This window comes from Myotis yumanensis, unplaced genomic scaffold, assembly GCF_028538775.1.
Source record: "Myotis yumanensis isolate MYYU_CA2020_CCGP unplaced genomic scaffold, mMyoYum1.0.hap1 SCAF_1, whole genome shotgun sequence".
In the NCBI taxonomy this organism is placed as follows: Eukaryota; Metazoa; Chordata; class Mammalia; order Chiroptera; family Vespertilionidae; genus Myotis; species Myotis yumanensis.
Genome location: NW_027223752.1, coordinates 222285044 through 222302694, shown reverse-complemented (window position 1 = coordinate 222302694; position 17651 = coordinate 222285044). Strand labels below are relative to the sequence as shown.

At 46.9% G+C, this 17651-nt stretch overlaps 1 pseudogene; it reads left to right on the top strand.

The window, feature by feature from the left end:
- The first annotated feature begins 4550 nt into the window (after positions 1-4550).
- LOC138996220 (zinc finger protein 217 pseudogene) lies at positions 4551-12773 on the top strand (annotated as a pseudogene).
- The last annotated feature ends 4878 nt before the right edge of the window (positions 12774-17651 follow it).

The window sequence follows — 17651 nt, the reverse complement described above, 5'->3', positions numbered from 1 at the left end:
GGGGGGTGTGGGAGGTGAGGGAAGAGATTGGACAATAATAGTGCACCTATGGATTAGGACACTGGGTGGGGAGTGAGGGCGGTGGGTGGGGTGGGAACTGGGTGGAGGGGAGTTATGGTGGGAAAAAAGAGTAACTAATGTAATAATCTGAACAATAAAGATTTAATTAAAAAAATAAAAAAATAAAAAAATAAAAAAATAATAATAATTCATGAGCATAACCATTCCCTACTTTTTTCATTTTATAATTTATTATCTACACTAATAAAAGAGAAACATGGTAATTGGCGTACGACCGCTACCCTTCCCATTGGCTAATTAGTGAGATATGCAAATTAACCACCAGCCAATATGGCGGCTAATTTGCATACTGCAGGTGGGCCGACAGTGCCAACCGCCAGCTCCCTTCCATCCAAGGCTGGCAGCAGAGGTCCTTGCCCTCATCCGGGCCTCCCGCGGGGGACCCAGGGCTGGCGGGTGGACGGCAGTGTTCGGCACCCGCTCCACCCTCATCCAGGCCTCCCGGGGCTGGCAGGTGGGACCCTGGCAATCTGGCACCCGCCCTGCCCTCATCCGGGCCTCCCATGGGGGACCCAGGGCTGGCAGGTGGGACCACGGTGTTTGGCACCTGCTCCGCCTTTATCCAGGCCTCCTGCCGGGTCCTGGGGTTGGCAGTGGGGTCGCAGCTATCGGGTACCCACCCAGGTATCCGCTGTGCTACGGGCCGGGCGGCAGCAGTGATCTGCCCGCTGGCGCATCCCATGTGCTACCCAACTCGGGCGGGCAGGTCACGGGCATGCCTGGCAGCCTCAGTCAGTGCCTCAAGCCCCAGCAGCAGCAGCAGCAGCAGCAGCAGCAGCAGCGGCAGTGGCAATAGCCGTGGCGGCAGTGGCAATAGCCCTGGCGGCAGTGCCCCCGACCTGCCCGCCCAGGTTTGAGCGGCCCCAAGAGGGCAGTGCTTTCCATCAGCCGATGGCTGGCGCACACGCATGCAGGTGAAATCACCAGCGCCTTCTTTCCCACATGCCTGAGCCCCTCAGGCCTGTAGGAAAGCAGGCGCCCTGAGCTGGCGATCCCAAAGGCCTGATAGCCGGGCAGTGGAGGCCGTGTTGGGACTGGGGAATGGTGAGCAGGCAGAACATGGCCCTGATTGGGCCAGTCGCTATGACGCCCACTGTAGCCAGCACACCGCCTGATCAGGGGGCCAGCAGCCAACCTCGCAGCCCCTCCCCCCTGCAGGCCTTCCCCTGATCAGACTCTCCCATCCACATGGAGAGCAGGGCGCTCAGAGCCTGGACCCTTCCTAGCAGCCCCGAGTCCCTGGGGTTAAGAATTCTGATGGCCCTGCCCAGAGAGTAGAGGTGCCTGAGGGGCAGGGACAGGGACCACAGGCCTCCAGGGAGCACCGCAGAGTTGGCAATGAGAGGAGAGGGCCTGTGAAGGGGGAGAAGGTGAAGCCAGTGGACATCAGCCCAGAATCCAGCCCTTCCCCTCCTGAGGCAACAGGACCTAAACCCCAAACCCCAGCCAAAATTGGAAGAGCCTGAGGGAGCTTCAGGAAACTCTATGAAAAGCTGCACATTGAGAATGAGAGATTTCGTGAGGCCCTGACCCAGACCATGCTGTGGCTGGAGCAGCTCAAGGTGGAGCTGGAGTGCGCCATGCAGAGGCAAGAGCACTTTGCAGAGAGGCCGGCCATCCTGGAGCTGGCGAGATTTGAGTGCAGGGCCCTGGAGTGCAAGGCCGCTGAGCTGGAAGAGGAGCTGAAGGGCCTGTCCAATCTCCGAGCTGACAACCAGTGCCTCAAGGATGAGAATGTGGCCCTGATCTGCGTCATCAGCAAACTGTCCAAGTGACCCCGGAGGACTTGCCCCTGCACCCGCATTTATACAGCTGCTTTTGCCACATGCACCCCTTCCCTGTGTGAACATGAGTGATAGGGCTGTCGAGGAGTCTCTGAGAAGCCATAACCTTCCTTGAGATCTCCAGGTTAGGAGGGGAGGACAGAGCCCCCAGGAGCCAAGGGGGCCATCTGAGGCCAGGTAGGGGGACCAAGGCTGCAGGCAGGACCAGAAAGGAACTGGGGACCAGGAAGTGCCAAGACCAGTAGCCAGGACCAGAGTGGTCACCCAGAGGTCCCCTCTCACGTGTGCTGCCACCAATCACCCCTCCAGGCCCTGAGTAGGGATCCTAGAACGTGCCAAGCATCCCGCCGGCCTGGGCTAGGTGAGCCTGTATATACGGTCTGTGTGCAATAGGGAGGGATGTCTTCTATTTTTTGCTGCCCCCTCCCCATCGCTCTCCTGGGCAGGGGGAGAAGGTCTTTTTCAGACATAGCATAGGCACCACAAATTAAAATTGTGGAGTTGCCAAAAAAAAAAAAGAAGAGCAGACCGGCTGGCCAAATACCCCCTCTCTTCCCACCCCCCTGCCCCGCCAGCCACATCCTTGACCAACCTGCCCCATCACAATAGGCCCACAGCCCCTCCCCGTGGCTATCTGCCCCTGATTGCACCCCCCCACCCCAAGCGGGGGCAGGGCTGGGCAGCCAATGTCCTGCAGCCCCTCCCCAGGTTGGCCCCACCCTTGATCCCCCCACTCCAATAGGGGGCAGGGCTGGCCAGCCAATCTCCTGCAGCCTCTCCCCTTGCCCAGCCCCACCCCAGATTGCCCCCCTCCCCACCGTAATCAGGGGCAGGGCTGGCTGGCCAACCACCCATGGCTCTTCCCCCAGGCCACTGGCCCTGATCGCCACCCCCCAACCCATTTGGGGGGGTGGTTGCCCAGCCCACCAACCACAGCCCCTCCCCATGGCCAGCCCCACCCCCAATCGGCCCCCCCAACCCCAATCAGGCTGGTGAGGAGTGGGCAGTTGGGAGCAATCAGGCCGGTGGCAGGGGGTAGTTGGGGGCAAACAGGCTGGCAGGGGAGGCAGTTGGGGGTGATCAGGCCAGCAGTTGGGGGTGATCAGGCTGGCAAACAGAGTGGTTAGGGGCAATCAGGCAGGCACGCAGGCAGGTAAGTGGTTAAGAGCCAGTGGTCCTGAGTTGCTAGAGGGATGTCCGACTGCTGGTAAAGGATCGGTTCTAAACAGGCAGTCTGACATCCACCAAGGAGTCCCAGATTGGAGAGGGTGCAGGCCAGGCTGAGGGGCCCCCCTCCCCCCAGTGCACGAATTTCGTGCACCGGGCCTCTAGTCTATAATTATAAAAGGGTAATATGCTAATTAGACTAGACGTCCTTCCTGATGAAGCTGGGTGGGGTAGGAGGGAAGCCAGCCCGCGTCCCGGGTGTCTGCCAGTGTCTGTAGGAGGGAAGCCGGTGCTGGCAGGCGGGGGAAGGAAGGCCTACTCTTGCACGAATTTTCATGCATCAGGCCTCTAGTATTTTTATAATGCTATATTGAGTTGATAATAATTATTTTATAGGCTGTAAAAATCCGAGTTGATATATAATTATATATAATATATATATATACTGGTTGTTGACACTCATTGACAGATATTTTACTCCATTGAGGGGAATAAAACCACAATTTTATCACATAAAATAACACTTTGGAATTTTAATTCAAATTAAATTAATCACATAAAAATTATGTAACATGTTTATGGCAGCCAGTCTTTCCTGTACTGTGATTTGTCTGGAAAAATGGACTCTAACATGTATCACTGATATCCTGCCATTCACCATTCTTAATAAGGCTTAAGAATATTGAATTGGCAGGAAACAGTCGCCAAGGGTAAGAAGCTGCTAATTCAGTTCGGGACAACAGAATCTAAAACAATGTGAGAGATAGGAGCATATAAAAAGGCATCTAGCCCTACTGGTTTGGCTCACTGGATAGAGCGTCGGCCTGGGGACTGAAGGGTCCCAAGTTTGATTCCGGTCAAGGGCATGTACCTTGGTTGCGGGCACATCCCCAGTAGGGGGTGTGCAGGAGGCAGCTGATCACTGCTTCTCTCTCATCGATGTTTCTAACTCTCTTTCCCTCTCCCTTCCTCTCTGTGAAAAATCAATAAAATATATATATATATATATATATTTTAAAAGGCATCTAGTTTACTAATGTGGTGCTAATGAAATGGGTGGGACAGAAAAGGCTTCTGGACAGGGTGTCATTTACACAGAGGTTTAAACGGGGGCTGGAGATTGCTTGTTTGGGATAGTGTATTAGTCTGTTCAGGCTGCTATCACAAGATACCACAGACTGGGTAGCTTAAATCACAGATGTTTATTTTCTCAAAGTTTTGGAGGCTGGACGTCTAAGATCAAGGTGCCAAGAGTTGGTTTCTGCTGAGACCTCTCTTCCTGGTTTGTAGATGGCCTCCTATGGCTGTGTCCTCAGAAGGCCTCTTCTCTGTGTGAACTCAGAGAGATAGAGATTTGTTATCTTTCCTGCTCATAAGGACACAAATCCTATGGTATTAGGGTTCCAACTCATGACCTCACTTAACTTAATTAGCTAAAGGCTCTGTCTTCAAATGCAGTGACATTGGGGATAAAGACTTCATATAAATTTCAGGAAGACAAAGTTCAGTCAGTAACAGATGAAGAGGAGGAGAATAGGGATAACTAAGAGGTAAGTCCAGAGAAAGGAAATGTATAGAGATAGAATTAATAAACTGTCCATTTAAAAAATAATTTTTTTAAATTTATGAGAAAGATAAGAGACTATTATAACATATCATCTAAGAAGAGATCCAATGGAAACTTCCAATAAAATTAACAAGATCAATTTGATCAAATCACTTAAAACAAAATAGAAAATCAGTTGTTTAACAGCATTTCTGGTTTTTAGATTTGTTTACAGTCAGGGTCAAACATGAATAATGAACTTACTTGATTATGCATTCATTCTGAATAATCTTCTCTTAATATTTTTGCAAAGATAATAATAAAATTGTATTTATAGAATGTGAGAGAAGACCATATAAGGGGAAGGGAGGATAGATTGTTGACAAATATGTATATCCAACAGAAGTCTCTATAGAAAGTAAAAGTTTGTCAGGAGCATATTCTTTCTTTTTGACCAACATCTGGACAAACAGATTGATAAATTGAAAATATAAAATGTATCTTCAACATATCACAGTGCTGTACAAATGTCTTAAAAGGCCACCTGATTTTTTGATATATGAAATTTCTTAGTATATTTAAGAGATAGATTTCATAAAATATTCCTTTGTGGACCTGCAATATAGGTTAATATGACAGCAAAATTTTGGACATATTCTCAGAGAATAAAAAATAATCTTTAATAAAATTTTAACACTCTATTTATAAAACAGCTGGAGATAGTAAACTGTAATAAATTAATCTATTGTGAATTATGAAATTATTAATACAGCTCGACTTAAACATCTGTGGTTCATGGAAATTACTTGGAATTATTTATCAGTGCCATTTCCCCTTCCTGCCTTCCCTAACCACATTTGATGAATGGGGTTGGCATATCTTTGTCATTACATAGGGAAACATATGGCTTAGGGTTGAAAAGTTAAATTACATGAATATTTATAAATACAGTCAAAAACTCAGAAATTCTAAAATATTTAAATGATTGAGACTTGGTGTTCAACTTGAAAGCGAGAGAAAATGGGGAATTTAAAATAGCTACTATTTCATAATTTATTATTAATTGCTACACTGTACTAACAGCTTTAATGCCTATATTTAATTTAACTGTTCAAACATTTTATAAATAAAGATAGAGTAACTCACTAAAATTCACATTGCTAGTAAGTTATGAAGCCAAAATTTGAAACCTAGTATATCTGATTCACAGTTCCAGGTGTATCTTCCTTACCTAGATGACTGGAAAAATATACCATGTCTTCTTCCCTGAGTGAAAATAATGAGCAAATTGTACCATTTAAGTTGTTGTAATATTATTTCTTCAGATGTGGTTGGTTTACCTACTTCATCCCCTCTATTAGCTGTCTGTATGAGGGACACAAATACTGTAAGTCTAAAAAGAAGCCAGATGAAAAGCTGCTGGAAAGTTCCCTGTTGCCACCAACACAGTACCCAAAGCAGTCAAGGTGGAAACACTTTATTTTTACCTATCTCAAATGACGATTCAACCTGTGGCATTTAGTACAGTGAAAACCTCTCAAATGAGTGGGATACAAAGTTCTTTGGACACCAGATGTTAAATCAGAAAAAAAGAAAATTTCTGGACAAATCCAATAAATTAAGTGATGGGGGTGCCATGGTTTTTTGTCATGGTTCAGAACAAGGAAGATTGCAGATGGTGTACAGGGGAAAAGTCAAAGCTTGTACTTATTGAAATTGATGGACGATGGTAGTTAATATGAAAATAAAACTCTCTTTTACTCATTTTTTCACACCTTAATCCAATTCATTTGAGCCATTTCAAACAAGGATTCTGAATGTTATTCCTACTCCTTCCTTCATGTAAATTCATTCTAATGAGCATTTACTCCCAGATCAGAGCCAGGTCAACTGAAATTCATTTAGGTCCAACTTCAAGTCCAAAACTCTTTTTTAAAATATAAACTCTATAGCTTAGATTTGAAGCAGCCCAATAAATGTCAAATTTATTCCCCACCAACTTTGGAACCAATTGAGATCCACTCAGGATTTAGATAAAAGTAAATGCAAATAGAAGTTTTCTTATGGAAAGCACAGAATCAAAGGATGTTTTATAAATATGTGGCATCAATGAGATTCATGGTACAGAAATCCCACAGGCAACCATGGATTATGACAGATATATCTAGAGGGCTGGGACTTTTACTTTTTAATTAACTATATGACCAAGAACTGTATACTCTGTACATTCATCTATAACAGAGGAAGAAAGGAAATGGACTAAATATGCATGCCCATGTCTGGATCTCAAACCATCAATAAGAAAGTATTTTTTTTCTTTGAGAAATGACAGAGAGGGTAGAGGTAATAAACAAGTTATTGCTGATTGCCCAGCTGGGGTTGCTCAGTGGTTTAGCGTCAACCTATGAACCAGGAGGTCACGGTTCGATTCCCAGTCAGGGCACATGCCTGGGTAGTGGACTCAATCCCTAGTGTGGCATATGCAGGAGGCAGCTAATCAATGATTCTCTCTCATCATTGATGTGTCTATCTCTCTCTTCCTCTCTGAAATCAATAAAAATATATTTTTCCAAAGAGTGATTGCTGATTGATGTTTCTTCATAAGGAAAATATAATAAAAGAACAGAAACCAATGCAAATACTAGACTCATATTCAGTGCCTAAAAAGCTTCTGTTTTGACTTTTTCCTATATGTACTCTGAGAAGTATTCCAATTTCTCCTGAGACATGGGAACAACCTCTAAAGTAGAATTTAATAATCTCCTCAGATTGTTCCCATGTTCTTTCCCAAATCGCTGAAGAGCCATAATCCAAGAAAGGGATACTTTGAAAGCAAAGCCAAAATAACGTCAGCCAGAACTAGCACAAAGGAGAAAAGATGAGGTCTTTCCTTCTGAGTTCATTGTCCGGCTACAGCTAAGACAGAATCATGGTAGCTGCAAGACTAACCATAAAGTATACACTGCCAGAAGCCAGTCCATCCTTGCTGCTTGACACAGTCGCTGCAGGAAAGAAACATCTGCACAGCATATGTTTCAAGGGACTTGGCATATATGGCATACTGTTCTTAATATGTTTGCTCCCCTTCTTAGAGCTATGAGTTTTAACCAAGGTCACCTCTCAGAGAAAGGTTGTTTCCCAGGGTAGGGATTTTACCCTGGAGTTAGGGAGGGAATAAAACACCTTAATTAAGTGCCAGGTGGGTAATTAATCACTTTAACTATGAACAATCACACTTAAGCTACATAATCTTCACTTAGGATAATCTCCTTCAGTTACTTCCTTGTAGCTTAATAGAACAATAGAGTAACCTTGGAATGGAGATAAGAAATGTCCTAACCTTTGGAATAGAATTGATAGGCTTAAAATCAACTGGTATAAATATAGATGTAACAAGACAGAACTGGGCCATTTTGGTTTTCGAATAAAATCCAGCAATCACTTCTCTTCCAGGGTTGTTCCGAGCCAGGTAGACTGGCAGGCTCAGAGAACAAGAGTCTCCAGGTTCTAGATACTGCCCCCACTTCCGAAAGTTGTGGAAATCTTGTCTCCAGATTGCTGGAATTGACTTGCTCAACTGACTCATTCGCTCTCAGTGGAGACAAAGAGAAGTAATGCTTTGTGCTGACTCATATTTGAATCAAAGCATCCCAGAAAGAACCAGTGATACTCTGTCATTGAGCTTCCTAAGACTTCTGAAGGTAAGAAATTAGAGGAATATACATTTTCTTTTGAACTTTTATAACAAACTAGAGGCCCGGTGCACAAAAATTTGTGCACTCGGGGGGCGGGGGGTCCCCCAGCCCAGCCTGTGCCCTCTTGCAGTCTGGGACCCCTTGGGAGATAACGACCTGCTGGCTTAGGCCTGCTCCCAGGTGGCAGAGGACAGGCCCAATCCCTAGGTGCAGCCCCTGGTCAGGCTCAGAGCAGGGCCGATTGGGGAGTTGGGGCGCCACCACCCTCAGTCACTCTCAGGGTGGGGCCGATTGGGGGGTTGGGGCACCGCCCCCTGTCACACTCAAGGCAGGGTCGATGGGGAGGTTGTGGCACCACCCCCTGTCACGCACAGAGCAGGACCCATCAGGGGGTTGGGGAGCTCCCCCCTGTCACACACAGAGTAGGGCCAATAAGGGAGTTGGGGCACTGCTCCCTGTCACACACAGAGCAGGGCAGATCAGGGGGTTTGGGTGCTGCCCCCTGTCACGCTGATCCCAGTGCCGGGAGGCCTCTCGACTCTGCTGATCCTGGTGTTGGGAGGCATATTACCCTTTTACTATATAGAATAGAGGCCTGGTGCATGGGTAGGGGCTGGCTGGTTTTCCCTGAAGGGTGTCCTGGATCAGGGTAGGGGTCCCCACTGGGGTGCCTGGCCAGCCTGGATGAGGGGATGATGGCTGTTTGCAGCTGGTCACATACTCTTCAAGGTGGGGGTCCCCACTGTGGTGCCTGGCCAGTCTGGGTGAGGGGCTGAGGGCTGTTTTCAGGCTGGTGGGTGACTGAAGTTCCCAACCGCTCCTTTTTTTCTTTTTTTTTTTTTATTCTGGGCCAAGGCCTCTGCTGCTGAAAGGTTTGTTTCGGTTCTATAATCGAAACACTGTATCATCTCCAGCTCTGAGTTCCCGGCCAGCTGAAAGCTGGTTTCTGGGGTTTTGTTTAGCTTCTATATTTGTTACAATGTTTCAAACTGCCAGCTCAGAGGCCAGCAAGGCAGGCGAGGAACGTTGGAGTCCTCCTTCACTGAAGCAAGCAAGCCTCATGTTCACTTCCAGCTGCCTGGCTGCCGGCCGCCATCTTGGCTGGCAGTTAATTTGCATATCGCCCTGATTAGCCAATGGGAAGGGAAGCAGTTGTATGCTAATTACCATGTTTCTCTTTTATTAGATAGGAGGATATTTGTTCTAGTTTTGAAGCCCAGCGCTGCTGGGGGTGTGAGTGACAAGTATTACAAGTGGCCTTATTCGAAGTCCAGACATTCCTCAGCCAGATTCTTATTTTATACACAGTCCTGAAGTGACAGGAAACATACCAACTCAATCCCTCTTAGTGTATATGGATGGACCGGAAGTTATTGGCAATTCTCTTGGCAGCCAGATGGAGCTAGATGGAGCTAGATGATGCCATGTCAGTAAAAGGGAACACCACTGTTCCTTTCAGAGCCACACAAGAGAAGAGCATCCAAATGTAAGGCTACACGCCCTTGGACTGCATGTTCTGCCGTCAGACCTTCACCCACTCTGAAGACCTCAATATGCACGTGCTGCTGCAGCACCGGCCCATCCTCTGTGAGCCCGCAGTTCTGCTTGTGGAAGCAGAGTATCTCAGCCCTCTAGATAAAGGCCAGGTGCGAACAGAACCCCCCAAGGACAAGAGTGGCAAAGAGAATGAAGACCTGAGCTGTGAAGTGTGTGGGCAGATGTTCAGAGTTGCGTTTGATGTGGAGATCCACATGAAGAAACACAAGGACTCTTTCACCTATGGGTGTCACATGTGTGGACGGAGGTTCAAGGAGCCCAGGTTTCTGAAGAGCCACATGCAAACACACAACGGCAAGTCGAGGGCCAAGGACAAGCTGCAGCAGGGCTTGGAAAGCCCAGTCACCATCAACGAGGTTGTCCAGGAGCAGGCTGTGGAGAGCATCTTCTCTCCTTTCAAGATGTGCATGGTTTGTGGCTTCCTATTTCCAAATATAGAAAGTCTAATTGATCACAGGAAGATGCACACCAAAGATATGGCTTCCGGTGACAGCAGTCCCCAGGCAGACTCTCAGCAGACGGGGATGCCAAGCCCTAGAGACGAGGAGTTCCTGCAGTTCTTAAACCTCAGACCCAAAGCTCACCCTGAAACCGTGAAGCAGCCCACCGGATGGATACCTCAGCTTGACCCATTCACCACCTGCCAGGCCTGGCAGCTGGCCACCAAGGGAAAAGTCACCATCTGCCGGGAGGTGAAGGAGCAACCCTGGCAGGAAAAGAGCACTGACAAAGATGATTCGGACAAAGAAGAGCTTGGAGAAATCTGCAACAGGAGTAAAAGCCATCCTGAAGGTTCTGGAAAGTCCAGATCCAATAAGAGCATTTGTACAGGCCTAGCACAAGATAAGGAGAAGCCTAGATCTGCCAACGGTGAAGTGCCTTCTGGGGACGCAGACCCCAAGTTGTCCAGTAAGAGTGAGAGGCCTAGGCATTGTTCTGAGTGTGGCAAGGGGTTCAGAACCTACCACCAGCTGGTCCTGCACTCGAGAGTCCACAGGAAGGACCGGAGGACAGAAGCTGAGACGCCCACCATGTCTGTGGACGGCCCGCAGCTGAGGACATGCTCTCCAGACCTAGCCGGCACCCTGGCTGAAAACAGAACCACAGATCGAGAAGGAGGCTCTGAAGATGGATCCGAGGACGGACTTCCCGAAGGCCTCCATCTGGATCAAAATGATGATGGAGGCGAAATGAATCATCTGACATCCTCAAGAGAATGTAGTTACTGTGGAAAGTTTTTCCGTTCAAATTACTACCTCAATATTCATCTCAGAGCGCATACGGATGAAAAACCATACAAATGTGAATTTTGTGACTATGCTGCCACCCAGAAGACCTCTCTACGGTATCACTTGGAGACACACCACAAAGATGAGCAGGTCGATGTGGCCGCTGAGGTCCAGAGCGAAGGGAAAAACCAGGAAATGGAAGATGTACTACTCATCGCTGACAGTGCGCAAACCAGAAATTTGAAAAGATTTTTCGATGGTGCCAAAGATGTGAAAGGCAGCCCACCTGCCAAGCAACCTAAGGGGATGGCCCCTGCCTTTCAGAATGTTCCGGGCAGCACTGTCCTCTCGCCAGTACACAAAGATACTCAGGATTTCAATAAAAATGCAACTAAAGGTAGTGCTGATCAGCTAGGCAGACACCCTGCCCCTCCTTATTGGGACGTGTTAAAGCAGAGACCAGCGCCCGAAGCTCAGGCCATCAACCTCACTCGCAGAGCCGAAGTGGCTGCTCTGCCTCAATCTCACCCAGATGCCGCTGCCGTCCACAAGGCTGAGGTTGTCCTCAAAGAGAAGGCAGAGGTGGCAGCAGACAGCAGAGTGAGGCCCAGCATGGACTGTCAAGAGAAACCTTTAAATTTATCCCGCAGGGCACTTCACAGTAGCCCAGCAATTTCTTTGAGCAAGAGTTTAATCCCAAGTATCACCTGCCCATTTTGTACTTTCAAGACCTTTTATCCAGAAGTTTTAATGATGCATCAGAGTCTGGAGCATAAATACAATCCCGACGGTCACAAAAACTGTAGAAACAAGTCTTGGCTTGGAAACAGACGCGCTGGCTGTCCACCAGCTCTACTGGGAAAAGACGTGCCTCCCTTGTCCAGTTTCCCCAAGCCCAAGCCCAAGACCAAGCCTGCCTTCCCAGCCCAGTCCAAGACCCTGCCGTCTGAGAAGGGGAAGCCGGGCCCCGCAGGGCCAGGCCAGGCCCCTCTGGCCTCAGGGACTGACTCTAGCACTTTAGCCCCCAGTAACCTGAATTCGCACAGGCCACAGCCCAGCATCGGGGGGCAGGGGGCTCCAGCCGCCAGGCAGCAGCCCTTGGAGATGTTTTCTAAAAGCGGAGTTTCTCCTGCCCCGGAGAAGACCAAAAGGCCAGAGACGAAGTTCAAAGCCCCGGTGGTCTCCGTGTCCCAGCCATCGAGCAGCAGCACCATCCAGGGCTCGGCCGATTTCACAGCCAAGCAAGATGGCCTGTGGGCGCCCCCGGGAAGAGACTACTTCTGTGGCCGCAGCGCGGGTGTTGCCTGCCCGGAGCTCAGAGAGCCGCTTCCCAAGAGGCCGAAAGCTGGGCCCGTGGTCCTGGATGCGGAGCAGCCTGGGCCCCACGACCGAAGGGTCCTTGACCTGCCCAAGTACCTGGTGGGCCCCGGAACCACAAGGCTGCTGCCTCAGGAGTATGCGTGGCCGCCGCCGCCGATGGTGCTGCCCTCCAAGCCGCGGTTCCTGGCATCAGGCGAGATGGACTCCACCAATGTGCTGACCTCACACCAGCCCTGGGGCGGGCCCGGGTCGCTCTACACGTGCGCCCCGCGAGGCGCTGGAAGGCAAAAGGCCTGGGTCTTATCCACACTGACCTAGCAGCATGCTTCGAAAGAGAAACTATGAGAATTTTATTGGGAATGCACATTCTCGGCCAAAGGACAAGAAAACTTGATTTCCTATTTGGGGGAAGAAAGGTCTCGATGGATGTGTGCTCCAGGAAATTGACTCAGTTCATCCTTCGAGAAAGCGAGCGGTGAAAGCTACTGAAATAAGCTGTGACTGTACTGTACGTGCGCGCAAGGAACACTACATGCTGCAAAGTGGTTCTGTTCACTTTTGTACCAAATACCAATAAAAACTATAGCTGGAACAGTTGAGTTGTATACAAATGGAGACGGAAAATCTCTATTTTCTCCCTGAATAATATATATATATATATATATTTTAGAATAGACCAAATAAGCAGAGTTTTTGCATACTTGAGCGCTGCTGAAAAGAATCATTTGGGCTGGGGGTGGATGGGAGAAAGTACATCATGCTTGCACCTCAGGTAAAATCTGTACATATCTAAGTTGTACCTGTTTGTTTCAATACCCTGTGCATCCTTTTCCTCATGTGCTCCTCACTCTGAGCAGTTCCTGCTATTGGTGCTCTTTCATTTAAGATGTATGTTTTAAAAATTTTTTGATGATTTGTATTATGTTACAGTGCCCGCAGTCTGTTGTCTTAAAATTTGTTCATGGAAGTATGGACCCTCTGTGAATATTGCTGCGTATGTCGGGGTCAGCTACTCCGATTTGGTGCCCTTTTATCACAAATGCCACGGTGTCGCCGAGGAGGAGCCGCTCCACGGTCCCCTCTGGGGAGTGGGTGTCTGCAGGGCAGCGCTTCCTCTCGGAGCAGTCAGCTGCCAGCACACGCACCAAAGTGTATGTGGAGCTCCTCAAATTAGTCTCCTCTTAAATGAATCATTTTTGTTGGAAAATTCAGTTTCTTTAGGTGTTTGCTTAAATTAGTAGATAAAAAATTAAACGATAAATTATACATGATACAGATATTGGAAGCAATTTTCAAGGAAATTAAAGTTTGGGGGAAATTTTTTAGGTTTGTCTTGGAAGTCAGTGCGTCTGCATTGGGGTCAACAGTGGGCATACTCAGACACGTTGGTTCTGAATAAGAACTTCTGGCCCGAGCCTTCTGGTAACCGGGGAAGAAGTGGCCTGCTTCTAGACTTCGGATGTCTTCCCATTTTTTATTTTAAAGCAACAGCGTTTTCTCAGTACACATGCAATTTGGGTTTTAAAGAGAATAGAGCCACCAGTTGGCCGACTGGATGTTTTAAATTCCCGCCCCTTAATTTGCAGTTTGTAGTTGAGTTCTCCAGCAGCCCCTGGGTTTAACATTTTACTCAGAAAACTATTTGAAAAATAATTTTGCACTTTTAATGTTTCTTGTCTTAAAGGTAAAGTCCTAAAAGAACCTTGATTTTTTTTGAGGGGCGGGGGGTGGGGGTTGTTTTGTTTTCAATATGCAACCTGAACAAGAAGTCTTAACTCCCATGTGACAGGGAGACCGCCTGAGATCACTCTGCTGGCCTTGCAGCAAAGTGCTTCGTATCAGGAAAGCGTACACTATTAACCCCTTTTCCTGTTCACAATCTGAGCCATAATGTACATAATCTAGATTTTTGTTTCTATAGTTTTGCACATTTATAGCCTATTTTTGAAGATTAACACATTTGAAGGTGATTGACTTGATCATTGCTAATCTGATGAGTGTTACGGAAAGCTTGCTCTGACTGTAAGTGTAAATCTTAAAGGGGACACATCATAGTAGAGGGCTGAAACTGAAACCTTTATTTAAGAAAATCACCAAATCCATGTGAAAACAAGTCAGTTTGTGTTATGCTGAAATTATGGGGGTCTTCATATTTCTCCTTCCTAACCACATTTCTAAAAATATAAAAATACCAGTTTTTTTTTCTTTTTCACAGCCCTTGTATTCCAAAACATGTTGTTATTATTTCTGTCCATCAGTACTAACTATTGGAATACTACTGGTTTTGTATGTTTTTTTTCCTTTGGGACATCAGTACATATAATAGAGGTACAATCTGTTGGATTTTTGTTTATGTATTTATTTCATTCCAGTTTGATTTATTTTAATTGTTGATACTTAAATTGTCGAACAGTAGATGTTACTTGTTTTATTTATGATATTCTTCAGCTTAAAGTTATGTTATTATATGTGGATGTAAATATAGATTTGGTGTTTTGCAAAAAAATAAAATAAATAAAAAAAGACAGAACTTGGCTGGAGAACCTGGCGGGAGAACCTCGCTATGCTGATCAACTGAACGCTGTCTCCGTGTCATTCCTTCTTTGCCGACTACGTCCACACCTTTGGTCTTATATTTTTGATGGATGTGTGCTCACAGTCCATTTACAGGTGAGGGGAGCCCAAGGCAGGTGCTGGGCGTGGAGGCCATGGGGGCAGAGGCTACCAAGGAGACAGAACTGAACCTCTTGCAGAGGGGCGCTGCCCCTCCCTCATTCGCACACCTCACATCACCCTGCTTGGCCCCTGAGGATGGCTGGTTGCCAGAGTCCGGTAAGATTCCTCAGGGAAGGAACAACCTAAGACAGGCACAGTCGCAGAGGGGCCATCAGGAGACAACTTGGGGCTCAACAGAGGTGGGGCACAGACCCTCACCCCCACAACTTTGCAGAGACCTGAACCCTCACCCCTTCTAAGGGAGGTCTCCTGCCCCCATGGCTGCTTCGCTTCCCACCCCCAGTTCAGATCAGGACCCAGGTAAAGAGAGAGACTGGCTGACAGCAGCTGCCCTCTCACTGCAACAGGACTTGTTTCCCATTTCTACCTTGGACCAAGGGAAAGGGGCAGCTGAAGGGAAGTGCTCTGTCAGGATGCTGCCTTCTTTCCTTTCTTCTCCCTCTTTTTTCTAAACACTTCCATGCCTTGTAGTTCTTTTGCTTTCTCTTCTTTTTCTCTCTCCTACCCTCCATCTCCACCTCATCCTCATCCTCCTCCTCCCCAGTATCATTCATATCAGCCAACCCAGAGGGCACAGCTGGCTCCTCCCCAGACACCCACACCACCATCATGCACAGCCCTGATGGACCCATGATCCAGCCATTCAACATGATGACACTTCGGGAAGCCATTCGTCAGTGATGCTGCCCACTAGCCAGATCAACAAGGACAACCAAACCACCTACTTGAGGACATCTAAAATCCTTGACTGAAGAGGCCAGCAACCTTCTACATGGCTCTGTGTGCACTCCATCCACTATGTTTATAGCTATGCTCGCTATCATTGCTTGTCAGTCTTCTTCCAAGTCTGAAACAACCCAATCCGAGAAGTGGCCGCTGATTTACATGTGCTATCATTTAAAAAATAAAAAAGGGGGAATTTGCCAGAAGCCGATCCATCCTTGCTGCTTGACACAGTTGCTGCAAGGAAGAAACATCTGCACATCATGGCGTATATGGCATACTGTTCTTAATATGTTTGCTCCTCTTTTTAGCGCTATGAGTTTTAACCAAGGTCACCTCTCCCAGAAAGATTGTTTCCCCTGGTGTGGATTTTTCCCTGGAGTTAGGGAGGGAATAAAACACCTTAACTAAGTGCCAGGTGGGTAATTGATCACTTTAACTATGAACAATCACACTTAAGCTGCATAATCTTTACTTAGGATAATCTCCTTCAGTTACTTCCTTGTAGCTTAATAGAACAATAGAGTAACCTTGGAATGGAGATAAGAAATTCCCTAACCTTTGGAATAGAATTGATAGGATTAAAATCAACTGGTATAAATACAGATGTAACAAGACAATAAAGACAGAACTGCCTGGAGAACCTGGGGGGAGAACCTCCCTATGCTGATCAACTGAACACTGTCTCCGTGTCATTCCTTCTTTGCCGACTCCGTCCACACCTTTGGGAACCCCTGGACCTGCTGGGGAAGGACCTCAACAATATAGGAGGTGAAAACCCTGCACTAGCTCACCAGAGAGGCCTGGCTCTATGGTTGATGTTCATTCATTCTCACACCCTGTGTATCTATCTATCTATTCATCTATCTATTTAGATGAGCCTTAAATAGTATTCTATGTGTTGTGTTCCTGTGGCTGGGCAGAAAGAGAAAAATATAAGACAGTGATACCCAGGAAGCTGGGCAACAGAGAAAAATATAGGACATTCAAGAAGTTCATCTGACCTGGTTTCTGTTTTTTACTCCCCAGGGAAGAAATGTACCAACCCTCCTTGCAGTCAAAACAATTGGCCTCTGACAATGTTACTTTTTATTATTTGTATGGAGTATTATACATGATTCATGGCATTAGCAGGTAAAAGCTACTTCTAGCACAAATAGTTAAAAATGTGAAATTCTACGTTTGATTGTTTTGGTATTGTGTTACTCGTATAATGAAAAATGTGGTTGACACATTAAATACTTATCCAACTTTTTACTCAGAAAGATATGGAGTCCAAGTGAAGTATGGTACCTATTTGCTTTGTTTAACAATGGACAGGTTACTTTGATTTTCTAAATTGTATAAGTCATCCCATTCGATTGAATGCCTTATTGATTGTAATGTGACTATCCCATTGATTGTGATCTTACTGGTTATCGAAGCACATTCTTCTGTATCTGGGAAACAGGACAGCACAATTACCCTAAATTGTTTTAGTGGCCACAGGTGGTGCGTTCCAGTTGACTCAGTGGTCCTAAGACCAGGACAGTGCAATTACTCTAAATTGCCTCGATGGCTCTAGATAATGTGTTTCTATCAACTCAGTGATCCGGAGACCCAGAACTATAATTTAGATAACATGCCTAAGTTTAACCCAAGTTACCCAAAGGCTCTAGATAATGTATTTCTGTCAATTCAGTGACCCCGAGACCCGAAACTGTAATTAACATGCTTAATTCTGCTTCTGTAATCTGCTTTTTTGAGAGCCAGGTGCCTCATTCCAAACCCTGGGATGTAATCAATACCTTTGTGATTTTTGCCTATATAAGTC